General features: G+C 47.0%; 2 long non-coding RNA genes across 9 annotated transcripts in view; one reads left to right on the top strand and one right to left on the bottom strand.

Annotated features, from left to right (window-relative positions):
- LOC110358028 (uncharacterized) overlaps positions 1–17245 on the bottom strand; it is a 60375-nt gene that overhangs the window by 20441 nt on the left and 22689 nt on the right. For all 7 annotated transcript variants that reach the window (XR_010470037.1, XR_010470038.1, XR_010470036.1 and 4 more), the window contains exon 2: positions 9318–9385. This is a non-coding gene — a long non-coding RNA (uncharacterized LOC110358028). The remainder of the gene's footprint in view (positions 1–9317; positions 9386–17245) is intronic.
- Positions 1556–17245, top strand: part of LOC135578444 (uncharacterized) — a 27536-nt gene continuing 11846 nt past the window's right edge. For both annotated transcript variants that reach the window (XR_010470044.1, XR_010470043.1), the window contains exons 1-2: positions 1556–1862; positions 3678–11444. This is a non-coding gene — a long non-coding RNA (uncharacterized LOC135578444). The remainder of the gene's footprint in view (positions 1863–3677; positions 11445–17245) is intronic.

Genomic DNA, 17245 nt, shown 5'->3' with positions numbered 1-17245 from the left:
TTCCGTGATTCTCTGATTTTCTACTTTAGCACTGAAATAAGAGGTAGGAAATTTGCTGGTTCTGACAGTTTGAACTACCATTAAAAGCAATGCGTTTTTTCCAAATATAAATCTGATTTTTTTTTTTTTAATTATAATTTCTTAAACAGAAAAGCACTAACACCATGGGGTTTTTTGTTTTGTGTTTTTGTTGTTTTGTTTTTGTTTGTTCGTTTTTACAAACAATGGGGCAACTCAAGGAGTTTCCCATCAGTTTTTGAGTCTGTGACTTTCTTATTCAAAAGTAGGCAGTATGAAAAGGTGACAATAAATTGCTGTGATCAAATATGTACATTTCTAAGAAGATAGAAGATCCAGTGGCAAAGTACGGAAGAGGGGAAATACAGGGGAAGAAGAAAAACAAGCACTTTGCCCACTGTTGCCTCCAGGCTTTATGTCTGACAGAAACAAAACAAACTACCTTTAGTAAAACAGTGTGTTTATTGCCAGTGAGAAATACACAGTGTAACATCCTATATAACACCACAGGGCCCTGGGAGAATGTAGCAACAGTTTGTACCCTTGTCATATGGCCCAGGTGAGTACTTGTTTTCTGCAGAGTGGCCTTGGATGGGCAGAGATACTTTTTCTGTGCAGGGGAGACACAGATCACAACAGTTGTATGACTGTTACACTCAATCCCTACTTCAAAACCCACGTGTTGTCTCCAAGGTGTGGTGGTGTCTGCAGGTACAATCACCAAGAGCAAACTGAGAGCAGTGAGCACTAGAGAAAGAGCCGAGGGGCCACCCCAGCCTGGCAGGAACAACTGCATGAGCAGTTAAAGCCTGTCAGAAAGGTTGGCACCTACTACTGGGAACAAAAGTTTGTTTGTAATTAAAGTCAAATCCCAGGAAGGGTGTGTGTTGCATCACTTGGAATCACATGTAGATTTGGGGCAAACTAGGGTGATAAGTAATGTTGACAATAAACACGGGCACTTCACACCTCCTGTGCTTTCTGCCTGGCGTGCTGAGGACCAAGAGTGCAGCACTGGTTCCCATTCATGCCTCTGTGTAACCATGGGCCTGTGGCTGGGCTCCAGCACAATAAATACTTCATCTGAGATCAGGTGCTGGCCTGGTCCCAGGACAACTCTATCGGCAGAGAATCAGGAAGTTATCCCTTCTCTTGTAGCAAAGGCGGTCACTGAACAGGGGCTCCCCATTATTCTCAGGAACTGCTGAGGCCTGAGGAGCAGACAGGGACTTGGCCCACTGCAGTGCTCGCTGGCCACACAAAGCCACCCCAGGTAAGGCCATGATTATTTCTGCTCCTTCAGTAAAAGTGTATCCTCTTGCTAAGACCTGCTTTCCTACAAAGGCTCTGCATGTCGCCCTTCATCCTCTGGAGCTCCTGCCTGACAAGGAGGGGCAGAACCCGAATACAAAACGCTGCCTCCTCAGCACGGGTAACATCTGATCATTCAGGAGAGCTGGGAACAAACACCAGCCCTGAAGCAAACAGCCTCATCCAGTCCAGCCCTGCAACATGACTAAACAGATCTGCACAGGCAGAGCCGTGCAGACTGCGAGCAGGAATCAAACACAGCACGCTGCAGCTTGGCAAGCCCTGCGCTTCTTTTTTTTTTTTCCTTTTTTTTTTTTCTCTTGTGGAGGCTCATCCTTCCCTTTTGTTTAAGCAACACTTCCAATGGGAAGAAAGGCTGGAAGAAAGTACTGGTTTATCCTGAGGCCCTCTCACCAAGCTCCACAGTGCAGCTAAGAGGAATTCTGCCTGTTTTCCTAAAAACAAGTACAGCCTGCGCCTTTGCAAAAGGACAGAGAAGAGGAGCAACGCGTGAAGGGAGAAGGCAGAGATAGGTAGGATACCCTGGGGCAGGGAGAAGCTCCCCAGCTTGTGTAACTTGCCAGAGTAGAGAATTGCTCTGACAAGTTACACGGGCTTCTACAGCAGCTATGAATTTGATCCTATAAAAAAACAAGTATCAACAACTTAATCCCATGCCTGGGTCACACAGAAGCAAGGGCAACACAGGGTAGCAAATGTTGATTTTTGTTTTGTTTTGGTTTTTTTTTAATATAAAATAGGAGTGAGGAGTGAAACTTGGGTGGGGCTTTCTGCTACTCACTGGGAAGAAAAATAAGGTCTTTGCAAAAGCTCCTGCCTTGTTTTTGCTCTCCCTCAAGAGCACAGGGCAACCCGGGATCTGCCAGGGCTGGTAATGCCGCAGGTTTTCCAGGACTGACAGACCCCAGGTCGTTCCACAGCCCAGACTTGGTTTGATACTGTCCCGCTGGGTCTTACAGCCTGAGCTGGGCTGGATTGTGCTGGGGGCAGGAGCATTGGCCCAGCGCCTGGCACAGCCGAGAGTGGCAGGACGTGGCACCTGGCAGGGTTGTCTTCAGGGAAAAGATGAAGGTGTCAGCAGTGGGAGGTGTGAAGATCATGGCCCAGGGAGGGACACTGGGAGGAGGTCTGTACAGGGTGCTGCATGACTGGGAACGTGAGTCGTGCCCATTCACCATGCCTGGGCAGCAGTGCGGCCCTCGCGGCAGCCTGGAGCACGGCTTGCTGAGGGGACACGCAGCTGACAGGGCCCCATCAACACCTGTCTCTTCCCAGCGGTGGTGGGACAGAAACCCTGGCTGGTGTGTGTCCTGCAGCCAGCGGTGAGGGAAGCCTCCTGGAGAGGGAGGTCTCGCTGACAGGTCTGTGTCAAAACCACATCACTCACCGCCTGGCCAGATTTTACTGGTCTCAGTTGGCTGTTCTTACCCAAAAACACATGTCAAAATCATCTTGTCTGAAAGTGTCTCAAAGTGAAACAGTTTGTTTTAACTCATAGAAACCTCTGGGTTTTGTACTGTTCTGTCTCCACCTCCCTTCATTTTCTGTGGCGGCAGAGACCCCAAAAGCTCAAATCAACAAACCAACCACTTTGTTGTTTTGATGATTTTCAAATGGAAACCCTATCTTTTTCTTTACCCACCTCTCGCATGCAATATCTAATTATAGATCGGCAGATCTTACACTTGGGGTCCATTTTCAGTAATTATCACATTGGGCAAAAATAACAGTAGGTCAGGGAACAGTCTGCCTGCCTCTTCCAACACATGGAAACCAGCCTTCCTGGGCACAAAGCAACCAAAGCTTTGCTGTCTGACACCATGAGGCCCTCATGGAGACGCAGCTTTTCCTGGCAAAGCCAAGCTTTACTGATGAATCTTGTGTGCACACACGTCAAACAGCAGAAACATGCGCACCCGAGCCTGGAATAGCTGCACGGGGTCGGACTCAGGCTCCTCACACCCCGACCCAGGTGGCTCAGCCAGGAGCCAGACACGCTTGGCTTGACTGTCTCCTTTTAACTCCTCTGGTACAATTAAAGCAGCACAGACTCAAATGTGGCTAAAGTGATGCTGCTATAAAAATAGAAGAAGGGAAAATAGTTTTCAAAGAGTATGGCACCTGTGTGATAACATAACTATTCACACTGGTAGTTCTACCAGCATCAATCTCATTATGAAAATATTATATAAATTATCTCCCTACCTGTGGGGAAGATAAGACCCCTGCGCTACTCGGCAGGAAGAGTTTGTGTCTTGCGAAGTATCCTTTTGGTTTAGAGGGACCAGAAATCTAAAGGAGAATATTTGTTTTCCTTTTAAAAACAGCTTGTTCTAAGGAATGCCTTTTTCAGCTACAAGAGGATACAAGATGGAAGGGATACAGAACCTAATAACCCACCTGGAAATACTTCATATGGAAAAGCAGTTCAGCGAGTTTGGGGATTGTGCCAAAGAATTATCAGACAGGCCTTGCTTGATATGATTTGGGTTTGTGGGCAGCTTTTACAGCCCAGCAGGATTTCCCAAAGCTGAGGTGCTTTTAAGCTGCCCATGTATGTGCCTGGCCCTTATTGCAGTCCTGGCTGTTGGCCAAAGTGATTCTGTCTGTCAGAGAGTGAACAAGTGATGATCATTATGACTTGGAAGAAGCTCAGTTCTTGCTCACTGAGGACTCTGGAGACACAGAATGGGACAAAAAGAAGTACAGAAATCAATCATAATGCGGGAGTCAGTAAGGAGATGGAATGCTCCTGCAAATTTCAGCTATTTAGGACATGTTCTGCAGGCCGTGCAACAATTCGTATGCAGAAGTAGGTAAATCTGGAAGTGGGAGAATAAGTGGCATCCTACAAGATCTGTATGCAGCTCCTGCTCTGAGGCGATCGCACATCAGCTTGTCTTTATTCTGAGCACAGAGTGGTGGATTCCAGTGGCTTCTCTACAGCTGTGATTCTGCTCCTCATCCTTCATGGTTACAAGTGACCAAAGGGCTTCAGGAGCAGCCGCTGCACTGTCTTCAAGAAGAGGGAGAACAGTTCAATGAAAAGGTGAAGATGGGGAACCCCCCGCCCTGGATTTTTTCAAGATAAAAAGGGACTACTAAAGAAACCATCCAACCTCCTGCAAAACAGGACAACTGAACTCTGACATCCATGGGGCTCCCAGGTAGCATTTTCAAATGAAAATTTACATTTTTTTGAGCAAATGTATTTTGGAGAGCGAAAAAAAGAAAGGAGAAGAGAAGGAAAGAAAAGTGAGTTCCATGGAAAGCTGCCATTCTTCATTGAATCAAAAACAGAACTTCTTGGAAGTTTACCAACTAGGCATTTTTGTGTGGAAAACACTAACTCTGCAGATTGGGCACCGTCCAAGGAAAAATACACACCAGTTTTGGACAGGAATAGAGTTGGGGATCTAGATGTGTTCACTCTAAAATACCTGCCAAACAGTCCCTGCTATGGCAGGATGTGAGACACCCGCAATGCCTGTTATTTTTCTGTGGCATGCTATGCATCTGGCTTTTGGTCTCTATGCATCCACGGTGTTTTGGGAGGTGTCCATCAGTCCTGGAGTGTTGCTTGCCCTTTACAGTCAGTGGAGATCCAGTCAGTACAGTTACTGGAGTCCTGGGAGCTGTTTATCTGCCTTTGGCACCTGCACTTGGACAAATGACTTTGCCCCACACCACACTGAGGGGACTGAAAGGATGTTGGAGTGTGATTTTTCAGGGCTGGTAACAAGACTGTTCTGTTGAGTCCAAGTGTCTTTTTCTGAAGTTTAAATCCATGTTTAGTATTAGGCAGGGCACAAAAGGAGCAGAAAACAAGCTGGGAAACCGGCCATCCCCTGGGCTGTGATGAGATTTGGCGTTTGCTTCAATTTGGGGATGCCAAACTGATATCCACAAAGGCTGATGTTTCACACTTGATATTGCTGCTTGCCACGAGTCTTTGGGCAGTGGATGAGGATGGGAAACAGGAGCACAGTTTTTAGCTTGAGCGGCTTCCTCCTCCCACTGAACAGTCCCAGACCTACCCTTGCTCTGTATTTGATCTCATGCATGGTAAGGAGAATTTCTGAGGTTTTTTTTCTAGCCCTCTTCAAACTCTCCCTCTTTCTTCAGTGCTTGCCATAACTGTATTGGAACACCCACCTTTTCCATGTGCTTGTCCGTGTACACCTGCCCATGCAGTTCCTCTTCCCTGTGTTTCACCTCGTGCTGAATGTGACCCTGTTCTCAGTGAGTCAAATCCAATGAGGCATCGAGACAACCTAACTTTCACCCAGGGAAGGCACGGTGCTGTAACTCCTCTTTGGTTCTGCACCATGAGCGAACCCTTTAACCCAGATGGGCTTATGTTCCCTTGGTCCACCCGTCCCCAAGTCTCACACCCTTGGAGCCACACACTGGATGTACCTGCAGCAAGCAGGGCTTTCCACCTGGGGCTGCACTGAGAATACCTGATTGGTTCACCTTTATTTGGAGAGAGAAGCCTCTGTTCATATTCTTGCCTGGGGCGCAGCACAGCTCTTAAGCAGGACTAGTATTTCTGGTTTCTTCACAATACCAACTTTATCAGCCAGAAGAAAGCTGAACTCTTGAGTTTTTCCAAAGAGGGTCACAACAAGCTTGGCTAGAGCCTTGCAGCAGTTGGCTATGTCCTCTTGAGTCCCCAGGGCTGGGACAGCACTGAACAACACGGCCACTGGTGCAAGAAGTCTGTCTCACTTGTAAACACATAGAGCAGCTCAATATGCTCTTCCTTCTGTACTTTCATGCTCCAGTTGCTCAGAAGGATGCCAGAAATTGGACAGAATTCAGTAGAGCAAATATATATATGTCTGCATATGTACATACGTAGGTATGCATCTGTGTGTGAAAGGTGGGCTAAACACAGTTCTTGCTTTTGGATAGCATAAAGCCAGCATTTTTGTTGGTGGTATCTTCCACAGGGTAAAGAGAAGGCTCAGTAGAGCTGACTCTACATGGTGTCATCACTGATGGGGCAGGAGAATTGGCCTCAGTCATACCCGTATCAGCTCAAAGCTGCATTCCCTGGAGGAAGTAAATGGAAAAGTTGTGTACCTGTTCAGCAGCCTGTAGCTTAGACAGGGACAAGCTCAAGGAGGACTAACCCAGAAACTAATGAGAAGACTGGGACTGTACTGAAAAACGCCATGAGTAGGGAGGAAGAGGACATGGAGGACCCAAGCCTGTCCCTCTGTCCAAGTGTGGAAGTATTTGGCCTTGCAGGGACAGGGAGTCAAGTGATCTGTGCAGGAGCACGGGCACCTCTCCTGCAGAGCAGGCAGATGCTGCACCAGGCTGGGACGTTGCACAGTGAGAGGCTGAGTGCAGAGAGAAGGGTGGGAGGTTTCCCAGGAGCAGTGCAACTCGTAGCTCTGAGAGGCTGGGTCTGGCGTGAAGGTGTGAGCAGACTGGGTTTTAGACGCTCTAGAAGAAGCAGAACAAAATGACTGAGCAGAAAAGTTAAATTGTTTTTTTTGTCAACTGAGAAAGCACTGGAAGGTGGTGGCTGACCCTTAGGAAAAGGGTGAGACAGGAAGCAGCTGTGATAAAGAGGGTAGAGATGCTAATCATGTGTTCTGTCAAGGGCTGGCATGTGCTCCTTTGTGTCTGGTTGTCTAAAGCTTAGGGAGCTGATCGTCTCTTCTTTTTTTTAGGCTGGCAACTTATGCTGGTGTAGGCAAATCTGTCTCAGTGTTATCGTAATGGCAGAGCAGCTTTGGGAGAAATTATGGGTAGGAAGAAGGTTTGTGAAGTGGTCCATAAATTTCTGAGGTATGAAGATAAGCGGGAGTCAGCTGGGACTAGGTGATATGGTTTTGGGGACTCTGAGTGGGTAAAGGGTCTGGAGGGCATCAGTAGGGCTTTGAAGGAGTCTAGGCAGGTAAAGACATACCCAGGTGTACCAGGACTTTGACAGCCTTGGCATTTGGCTGGAAAGAGGGGTTCTCTGTCTCTCTCCTTCTCTTCTGCTTCTCCCAAATCTCACTTGATGCCAAACCCCTTAACATAAAGTTCCCGTTCCAACCTACACATTCCTCCCATCCCTCTTCCCCAGCAAGATCACTCCTTTTCCCTTTCCTCCTCCCCATGCAGAGGCTCTTTCTGCCCTCTGTGGGAATAGGCAAGGAGCCAGATATCTTCCCTTCAGCTGAGGGCAGTAGGCACAGACAAGCTGTTTACTTCAGAAACATCTGGTTTTGTCTCCAGGTATAAGCAAAATAGGAAGTCTGCCATCTCAGGAGGTGACTGCATCTATGCCCTGAGTCATCTCTGGGTGAGGGAAAAGGAGACCTGCTTTGGGGAGTTCCTGCTGGGGCTCCTCCTGGGGCCACAAAAGTGCCCTTACGGAAGCCACTGTAGCTATTGAATGCTCATGACAGCCATATGCAGAGGACCCTAAGGGTCAGGAGGCCGTGACAGGAGCTGTACAAAAGCTCTGGATAAAACCAGCTTTCCTCCAAAATGCCTGACATCCAGGGACACAGTAACCAAGAGCTTGTCTGTGTGAAGTGCAACAGTATGGGATCGTTAGGGGACTGCTCCAAAGAGAGCAGTGGCGTCTGGGACCTCGGCTGTGATCCACCAGGCACAAGGGGGACATGCCTGCAGCAGGGCTAATAGTGCCTGTGCTGTTATCTGCGGGTGGAAAGGGATGTTCTGCTTGCCCGTCAGCCTCACCTGTGTGGGGATGTCTATGCAAGGTGATCCTGCATCACTGTGGGGGCAGAGATGACCAAGCAACCTGAGTCAGGTGTGAAGTAAGGTGTCACAGGATAGTGGTGAGATGGTCTGGCACATGCCTACACAATCCCCAAAGCCAGCAAACTCTATACCAAATGGATTTCCTGTAGCTTAAAGGAGGATTATTTACTAAGACCGCTTTTTTTTTTTATTTTTTATAAGGAAAAAGTGGTTCATCATCAAAAGGTAGTGTAAGGCAAACAAATCAAATATGGTAAAGCCCCTGTGTCAGGAAGTACAGAGCAAACCCACATCCCATCAGAACTAACCCGCTTTTAGCTTTGCATCCAAAAATTAGTCCATTTATTGCCCATTAAAAATTTCCTTTGTCTCTTCTCAGTTGTGGTGCATGCTTGAGATGTTAAAGCTGGCATTGTCCGTCTTTAAAGTAATGTTTGAGATCTATTTACTCATTAACTTTCAAATGCAGGACACTTTCAAAACCTTTTCCTAAGGGCATCACTGTGTTCTGTTGGAGTTACTGTTGTTTTCCCACCTACCCTGAAGGGCTGTTTATGATACCATCTCTCCCTTTTAATCCTCTTCTCCTTTCATGTCTAACAACAGTGTTAAACAGAACACAGGGGGAAAAGGCAGATCTCACACATTATAACCATCTGTAGTTAACTGAAGAAATGCTCCACAGTTAGAGGTCTGATTTTGTAAAATAATGCTCAAGAAGCTTTTTTTTATCTGTATTTTCCAGATAAAACCTCTGTCCTTCCAAGCCCCAGGTTTGTATGGATAGCAACTCAGATAAAGGGTTTCTAGAATTGATGGTGTGGGTCAATGTGCACTCTGTACAGTGACTGGGCTGCCACAAAAAGGATATTTCTTAGGAAACCCTAAACAGATGGATGTCTTGAGGTATACACACAGGAATGTGGGGAGTACCGAGATGCTGAACAATGACAGAAAACGTTATGTTTCAAAAATGGCCATTTTTTTTTCTTTTTTTTTCCACAGTATGCCTTGATTTCTCTAGCTCTGTTTTTTGCCCTGTATCTGAGCACTTTAAGACTGTGAATGTATTTATCCTCACAAGTTTTCCATGCGGTGGTATGGGACTTCACATTACCCAGATCTCCGAGGCAGAGACTGAGGCTATCGTATATGATGAACACTTATTTTAGCAGCAAAGCCAACATAAGCATCTCCTTGTTTCCCCTTCCCCTCTCCCACCACTCACTCACCCCTCAGCTGTGCCAGTTTCAATGTTGTGTGGGAAACAAATCGCAGAACACATCCAGGTTAAAAATAGCTGAAAAAGAGAGAGAGAGAGAAATGAATTCCAGAACTCGGACTGACATCCTACATGTACATCCAAAGCCAACACAACAGAACTTTTTTAGCTCAGATTCAATCTGTCTGGCTGGCTCCATCAATAATTTTTACCTGATTTCACATAGGACAGAAAGGTAGCAGTTTCAAAACCTATCAATTTCCTTTCTAAATTTTGTGCAGATTGATGGCTGTGTGAAGGATAGAGACCTTAATTAGAGAAACGCAGCCAGCAGCCAACCGGCTAGTGAGTGTGTGCATGCTGGCTGACCACGTATGCATTAGCAGGTCAGTCAATATATACGTACCTGACTGCTGCCCAATGAGGAGTCTTAGAGCATATAGGGAGAGGAGAGTTGGGCTTGTTGCAGCTTTTTTATTTTAGGAGGAGGAGGGAGGAGAGAGACAACTATGAAGCAAGGTTCACAGACCCACAGGAAGCCAGGAGCCATTAGTTCCACTGCTCACAAAGCAGTTTGTTTAAAAAAACCCCTGAAATTCTATAAAATAAGACCTCTTCTGCCAGTGAGCCTGTAAATCAAGTGGATAGTTTCTCATCCAATTTGGGGGGAAGCTGAGAGCTCGGCCTCAGATTCCGGTTCAGACTCCAGCAACCACTTCTGCTTTTAGCACTCTGAACACCAATGGAAACCACGGATAGTGATTTCTTTCCCAAACTCAAATGTCACTTAAAGCCCTTGTTTTTCCTGAATAACTCTTTAAAGCACTTGCTTCATCTTTGTTCCTACCTACCTCCTTTCTAATCTACAACAGTTTGCCAAGAGCTCTGTTCCATTCTCTTCTTTTGTATCCTTCGTGCCTCCCCTCTGGCCCATGAATGGCCCCAAACTTGGGTACAAAGAGGTACACAAAATATTCAGCATATTGTATCTGAAAATGATGAGTATTTTGGTGCAAACAAAAGCTGGCTCTTCCTGCCCACCTCTTCTCAGCAGAAAGAGACCCTGGGTCTCCTTGGCGCTTTTGCTGACCCGAAGAGGGGACTGTGTGGGATGAGAGCCACAGGGTGGAACAGGAGCCACCAGACACCCTGTGAGCCATGTCTATGGTCCAGGGACTGAAGTGGAAGGGTCTTTATGTTTCTGTGCTCATGTCTTCTTTTTGGCAGCCCTCCCAAATGAGGCTCTTGCCATCAGCTCTGCAGCACTTTGGGGTGTGCCCAGGAGACTGTGCCCAGCCAGCAGCGGCTGGTGGCACATGAGGGTGCAGGGGGAGCGCTGTGCCTGCTTGCTTCTCTGCTGGGGAAGGGGGCAGAGGGCTGTCCCTGTGTCAGACACCGTTTTTGGTAGGGAAAGCTTTAATCATAATGAGCCTCTGATAGCAACTGGGTCTGTTCCTACCACATGTGGGTTTCTGTAGCCTTTGCTTTCACCAGTAGCAGAAATTATCAGCACCACAGGCAGGTCTCAGGCTTCTCCAGGTGGGAAACAGAGGTTTTGGGCAGCTGGGGTTTTTCCTGGTGTGGGAAATCCCCAGGCAGCAATAATCCAGTGTAACGGGCTCTATGCCATCCCTGCTGCAGACACCCAGGAACATTCCTGGGAGCTGCACCCAGCGTGATCTGTTTGCAGATACTCCGGTCTCACCTCAGGTATGGAGCAAGGTGTGACGGGAAGGACCCGAGAGGGCTCCCAAGGAATCCGCCTGCGTTAACTCCCTTGTCATTGCCCACCGCCGGGCTGCTCCAGTCCACGCACCGCGGTAGCTGCTGGAGGTCAGCTACTCAGCTCCTGCCAGAGAAGCATCTTCATAGACCTTCCTAGCACCAGTTTCACTTCCAGAACTAGCTCTGTCACAAATTTTCTTTTTCCCAAATGGAAGAATATAGCCATTATGCAGAAGTGCCACTGGGGACCTGTAAAGTGGATCTAAAGCAGAAGCTAGGGCTACCTTTCTGGAAAGGAGTGCTGGAAGGTCCTATCCTCTCTCCTCACCAGACATGGGAGCGTAGGAGGTGCTGGTGAATCCTTCCCAACATGGAGCAGCCTCATGCAGAGCGGAGCAGCCCTTACATTGCTGTAAGTGATGTTAGGATCTGGCTTTATCCTCGGGCAATTGCAGAATTTGGGGAAGTGGTGGCAGGGGGGAGTGATCAGAAAGCTGGCAGAAATTGTGCAATTGGTGTATCAAAGGCCCTTCTTCTCTCCTCCAGTCACAGTCTAACAGTACCCTGTTTTATTCTACGTGTCAGTAAACAACAAAGTCATTACTGATAAAACTTGCCTTAAGCAACAAGACACATGTGAACAATAAAGCACTGAGAGCCACATTTTCAAAAGTGTGTGTGCAGAAATGTCTATTGTACAATGTATAAGCAGCATGTGGTCTGGATGTGGCGAGCAGCAACGGGAGAGGAAAAGGGGAACAGATGGGACCTGTACATGAGTGACAAGAGCGGACGTAGACTCAGATCGAGTTCTGTAGTATGTAGAGGCTGAGCTTTTGAAAAGCCTTAAATAATAACCATGTTTTAAGGAGGACTGCACCAATGGGGCATGCAGATAAGTGCACCAAATGGTGAAATTGCAGAGGACATAGCAGTGGAGACAGTGATATATACAGAGCATATGAAAAGTTCGGTCTGACATGCCAGCCATGTGTACAATCAAAGGTGTGCACATTTTAGAAACATCAGCCTCCCTGAAACCTCAATGACTTAGCAATAAAGCATCAGGAAACGATAACTTGGGGTCAGAAAGGTCTGAGAATTCCACACAGCTGAAATAAAGATTGAGCAAGAGGAATTAGCATCAAGAAATGAGATTCAGATGTTTAAAGCCGATTGTCTGAACTAAGTTAATATAATGCACCATGTTTCACTTCAAAACGTTTGGATCGTGCAGCTGGGAAGCCCTTCCCATGATTGTGAAATGCAGCAGCTTGCTGTATCTCAGAAGTCTGGGATAGATGTGTCTGCCTGGATGCAAGCAGGCTATAAATGATGAATTGGGATTACAGCCTTTACTGTCCCAGTACAGTTTTACCAGTTCCCCGGGCCACTAGAATAGAAAACAAGCCCTGCAGCAAGGTTGTATGAAGCTCCTACCTTCATATATTCTGGAGTTGCCCTCTCCATCTCCCTATGGACTGCAAATGCTCACTCCCTTCTTTCCAACTGCAAAGTGCTCTGACAATCAGCATCCCTTGTCCTCTGACTTTCAGCGTATTCAAGAGAACACCTATTCAGCTGTCCAGCCTTTCCAAGGGATATTATCCTCTCTCCATCCCTTCCACCAAGCCTAGTGTTGGAGTTCACAGCTTTAGAAAATTTTATTTACAAACCTGCAAGCATGTGAGGTAATAACATTTTCATTCTTCTTCACAGACACACAGAAGGAGGCCTTTACTTGTATTCATGCAGTCCAGCACCATGATCTCCTGTGTGGCATGCTGCAAGTCCATAAAACTTGCACACTTTCAGTGCTAAAGTTTTTATTGAGGCAAATCTCAGATGGGTTTATATCAACTTACAGATACACACATATTGCATAAGCTTCTTCAGCCTAGAAAAGTAATCCCAGAGCCTGAAAGTGCCCACCTGAAAACCACACCTCACGGCAAACGAGCATCCCATTGGTATGAGGGCTTTTCAGTTGGGCAATTCATTTGGTTCCTAACTTTGTTAAATTATATTGCTGGTGGGAGTGGCTCCTTCCTGGGACAAGATAACACACTCAGCAGTCCTGGTTGAGAAACTGATTAAGTGGAAACGAGCCTAGATTCTGTAACAATACTCCTCCATGCACTCTCTGCTCATGGTGACCATTTCTCGATTGGGGTGATGGTGTACAGAAAAATTAGACAATACACGTATTATGCTCTCATATTGTAGATCTTTTTCCCTGCTCTGTTCACACATGCTTTCATGGCAGCCGGACATGAGTAATGCTGTTACGGGCCAAAAGTCTCTGGTACATCTCTAGTGAAGCTAAAGACAAATTTGACACTGTGATTTATGTTGTGAACAAAACAGACCAGGGTGTGTTCTCTCGCTCATCGGCAAGTGGCACAGCAGAGCTCTTATATCTGGCAAGCTCCCCTCCCACAGCCACCCCCCAAACAAAAAGCGTGGCCAGCCCTGAGGAACAGCATCTCAGGGAGGGCTCAGAGGCAGAGGGCAGAGCCGTGCCAGAGGATGCTCAAACCCAGGCCTGTCCCCTCTCCTGGGGTGGACACAGCCAGAACAACGTCACTTCTTTCACAGTTTCTCCAGCACTTGCTGATTTCAGAAGACTCCGTTCAGCATCTTGTACCACTTGAAGCTGAAGTGCAGAGCCTGGGTTTTCTGCTCGTGCTATGGGAAGTTGGTTGGGGTTTGCTCTGTTGCTGATGGCTTGAAATTTCCATTGGCAGCTCCCTCCCGTTTCCTTTTCAGACATGCATCATACAGACCCTGAGAGGCTGCACAGGTTTATCAAAATGGTGAGAAGAGAGGACATTCCTTACCACAATAAAGGTTTTAATGTGCCTAGTCAACACTGAAGCAGTAGAGGTAGACCCTGATGTCCTGTCAGGCGCCTGTACCTGCATCCTGCAGATATGAACCTTAGTGCCAATAGTTACCTGAAGTCTTTGTCCACAGCTCCTGTCCTTCCTGGGGGGCCACCCGGCACACTCAGACATCAGCACTTAGGAACTGGGAAGCATGCTGGGGTGTTTTTTGATAAAAAATTCGCAGCACCGCTGCTGCCTTGTAGAGGGTTGGGTCATTTGCTGCTAATAGTGAAAGGGACTGTGTGCATGCTGTGGGTGGCATATGTCCCCTTGTGTCCCCAGCACAGGATGAGACCCCTCAGAGAGGTCATGTGGTTATATACCAAACACATCGCTGATATAAACAGGCCTACTCCCACTTCACATGTGGGCCCTGTGGGAAGGCAGGACTTGCTGCCTGGAGCCCATACCTGCCTACAAACCTTACAGTCCTGAGACCTCCTGGCCATATGGCACCAAACTGTGTCTGCGGACCTCCTGTTCACACAGCACTGAACCATACCTGGCAGAGAGCTGGTGGAGCCCGTGGCACTGTCCCACCTTGCTGCAGCTGTGCGCAGGAGCTTCAGTTGTCTCCACTAGCTCCTCTCACCCCACCCCATCAGCACAGAGACTGAGTAGTGCCAGGCATATCACAGAGGTACAGATGTGGAACTTTACCCCCCTCTGCTTTCTCTTTGTCCCTCCTATTGTGCCTGCCTTTAGAATCACCAAAATTATCCAGTAATGTCACTTAGCAGCCATAGAAAAGCTAAAACCAGACAAGTTCCCTGTGGAAATCACCTGAGGGAACAGGCTTGTCTCGACACTTAGAAGAACATCCCTGACCGGTTACTGCTCTCCCTGGCCTGTGATTCACTCCCCACTCAGCACTGCCTGATCGCATTTCGGGTGCCTTGGGATAAGAATCATGTTATTCTTTGCTCGGGTCCAGGAAGGCTCTGGTATGTGTTGGAATGTCTAAGGCTTGTCACAATTAAAATTATTGCTAATTGCATAGGGGAGGCATTTTCATGCATTGCCTTTTTATAGAGGGCTTTTATGGGGTCCACCCAAACCACCAGAGTCGCAACACAAAGAAATCAATAAACACCTTGGCATGGTGCTTTCCTTCCCTAAATTTGCATCAGGCTTGTTTACAGACAGCAAGCCAGGAGAAAAGGGTCATTTATAACATGTGCTGTGGCATTGCTCGCCTGAATTTTAGGAGTCAGCAACTTTGATAAATTCTTGACGCAGCTTGCAGACACAGTTAAGAATGTCTCTTCCGCCTACTGCAGGAAGCTGGTCACTGTATCAAAGATCAAAGTTGCTCACACCAACGCAGGAAGGTTACATGCAAGCAGAAAGGAACGATTAAAGCTTGTATTTGGACACAGGGTTTTGCCACTGTGCACATACTGGTCTCTAAATCTGACCATAAAGTGCTTGAATCAATTTGCAAAAAAAACCCACTTGCTGCAGCACCACCCATATTACTCACAGGCTAATCCTCCCGTTGCAGAGACAAGATACTCTGTTATCAAGCTGTTTGATACGACTTTGAAAAGATGAGTTTATCAAAAATCATATTAGAGACTTATTTACAGAGTGTAATGGCCTTAAGTGGTTGTGCTTTAAAAAGAGTATGTAATCTGAAATGGGCATATATCGCAGGGAAGTAATTTCCCTCTGTTATACATACAGCATCTGCAGAAAAGGCAAATGTTTATCAGGAACTGAAGCTCATTGAATCAGTCAATTATTTCAGGGAATTAAGCTAAGAGAAGGCTTTTTATACACCTCCAAAAATCACAAAGGTAGATGGGGCCTTTTCCAGAAGTTGTCCCTGAACCCAAGTATCCCTGGGATAAAGCATAGCTAGGAATTAGTGTTAAGAAACTTTTGGCCGGCTCTGGCAGCTTTGATGCAAACTTCACTGCTGCCGGAGTCACATTCCTGACAGCTGCAGGACTGCCACGGGAGGAAAGAACGCAACCAAGTGTGTCTTCTCTCTCTTCTCCTCTCTCCTCCCCTCTGCTACAGGATAGGAAATATGAGAAAAGACAAATAAACCAGATTTTTAAATAGTTTCAGCAGCTCTAGTGGGCTTTTGCACACAAACAGGATTCAAGAGCCTTTTGGGTTGATTTCCTTTCATTTCTGGTCTTTCTGCATCCCTGCTCTGTTCTGGTTTACTATTCTCCAGCTCCCTGTACAAACAGGATCTTTCCTCAACAATGTTCTGCCACATCATCTTCCTTCCTTTGTATACAGGCTGATACTGCGTGTTACACACCACGCGGCTTCCTAAGGCACCTCGTTTCTCAATGCTAGCAAAAACAGGAACCAAAAGCAAAGCAGCAATAAAACACTAAATTCTTGCTGTAGTTTCAAACTGAACCCTTGAGAGTTTCCGATTCAAGATGACTTTTCGGTTAACGGATTTTTTCTAGTTTAGTGCTTCGGGGGCCGTGCTGCAGAATACGTGCAAATGCGGCACTCGAGCTTTTTATCAGATTCAAATGCCTCTCCAGCGAGGTCTGCAACACTGACCCATGCTTTTCCTCCTTTTTTTTTTTTGGTGTTGAAAAGTGAAGCCAGCTGAGCAAAGTACACATTGCTTCACTGTTCACCTCTTTTCTCCCATCTTGTAAGGCTTGCTGTCTGATTTTTCGCTCCGGGGAGATTAGATAGCACGTCTTTAGGGAGAAGAGAAAACCACAGGATGCACTGCACATTGCACAAATGCTCTTGTTATTCTGGGGCCTGAAGAAACAAGGAAGGAAGCTTGAGGGTGGTGGTTTGGCAGGTGTGGGGCCTTTTTTACACAGACTTATATTTTAAGTGGTAGCTCTGGGCTCGGGGATGAGCAGGGAATGCCTGTTTCCCCCACCCCTTCTCTGTGTCACGACACAAGATGTTTTGGCCTCCCGAAGAAGCAATGTCACCCGCTTGCTCAAGCTGTGCTTTGGGACTCTGCTGCCTCGTGTTTGTGGGTCAGGGCTGCAAAGTGAGACGATTCCTCCCTGCAAACCAGCAACGGGGCAACGCGGCTGCTCCTCTGCTGCCTGTGACGGGGGTGCTGCTGCTGCCGCCCCGCGCACACAAAATGGATGGGGTTAGAATACAAAATGGGTGAACGACAACACGGATGCCAAGCTTGATGCAAAGGTCCAATGAAAACGGTTTGCATGCTACCAGATACAACACATCAAAACGACCTTTTCTAATCCCACTAGATTATTTCTGGTGGTTTAGGTAACACTACTAGTGATCCCATAACAGTTTTGAATGAACTGCATCCTTTGGCAGGATGCTACAGCCTGCTTTCTGCTAAACCTTG

This window comes from Columba livia, chromosome 1 (genome assembly GCF_036013475.1).
Source record: "Columba livia isolate bColLiv1 breed racing homer chromosome 1, bColLiv1.pat.W.v2, whole genome shotgun sequence".
NCBI lineage: Eukaryota > Metazoa > Chordata > Aves > Columbiformes > Columbidae > Columba > Columba livia.
This window is presented reverse-complemented; position numbering and strand designations above follow the sequence as displayed.